Raw genomic sequence first — 1,434 nt, 5'->3', positions numbered from 1 at the left:
CTACATACAAAATAGAGAAAGATGGGCACAGACATTAGCTTAGGGCAAATCTTCCTCAAGCAAAAAGAAGAAGATTGGCAACAGATGTTAACTCAGGGCAAAATCTTCCTCACCAAAAAAAAAATAAAAATAAAAGGAAGATAATTCAAATTGGGACATATTTATGAGTCTATTCTTCTCCTTTATTTATTTATGCATTCATTCATTCAAAGATATTTATTTATCATCTATATGTTCCAGACGCAGTTCAACACACTGGAGATAGAACAGTAAACAAAATGGACAAAAATTCTTGCCCTCATGTGGCTTCCATTCCAGTGGAGAGAGATACATCCTTGCACTAAAATTAATTCTAATTTAATAAAGAAGACAGTGCCTAAGCGCTTGATATGTTAAATAATAAAATGCTCCAAAACCATGATACAAGAAATTTCCAAAAAAAAAGAAATTTTAAATAAATATCTATTTGGCATTATTTAATTACAAAATCTTATCTATTATGGTTAGAAATAGAATTGTATAACACCTGGAAATTAAACTGATAAATTATCTGCAGTTTCTTAGTAAGTATAAAATAAGGAGTTGGGGAAAATGGCATGGCATAAAAGCATCCTCACAACTTAGCAAGAACATACTTTGACAGGTTGGTCAATAAACAACATAGAGACGATGGACGACAACGCACCATGGTTTTACAATGCTCATGATTCCTGAAGGGACATGTGTACAGCAGAATCAGAAAACATTCACAATTTCTATAGTACAATAAAAAAAATAAATGGCTGGCTTGAACAACAGGGTTTCAGGTGTAAAAAGATAGAATGTAGTAGGAGAGAGAGGGTCTTCCAATAAATAACAGATAACACTTGAGAAATAACAAAATAGTAATCTTAGAAAAGAAACAAAGGACAATATACTTGTAAAGAGGTCAAGTAGAATGCAAAACTAGCCTAAATGTCCAATTAAAATTCTAAGATTGTCTGTTTGGTGAGGTCTTACCATTATGCAATGGTAAACTGGTTCTTAATCATTTTCATTATAAATAATTATAAATGTGAAGCTGTTGTGTTAATTTGTCTTCAAATGAAGAGGTATTTTTTAAGACCAGCAGCTGTAGAAAGAGCTGCAGATCAAGAAACTAAAGCTACTAGAAAATCTGTATCTCCAAGATCTCCTGAGCTTCAGATTTATATTTAAAACACCCACTAGTCATCTCCCAGGAATCCCTTGGAAACCTCTGACTCAACGCGTCCTAAACTGAACTCTGTATCTTGTTCAATATCCTGTTTCTTCATCTCAAGTAACAGTTCCACCATCCACTCAGACTGGCAAGCTGCAAAGCTGGGACTCTCCCTCCCTCTCTCTCCCTCTCTCTCTCTCCCTCTCTCCCTCCCTCTCTCTCCCTCTCTCTCTCCCTCTCTCTCTCTCTCTCTC

The sequence above is a fragment of the Equus quagga genome, chromosome 9 (assembly GCF_021613505.1).
Source record: "Equus quagga isolate Etosha38 chromosome 9, UCLA_HA_Equagga_1.0, whole genome shotgun sequence".
NCBI classification, from domain to species: domain Eukaryota; kingdom Metazoa; phylum Chordata; class Mammalia; order Perissodactyla; family Equidae; genus Equus; species Equus quagga.
The sequence above is the reverse complement of the archived record's forward strand: the minus strand, read 5'-3'. Positions refer to the sequence as shown.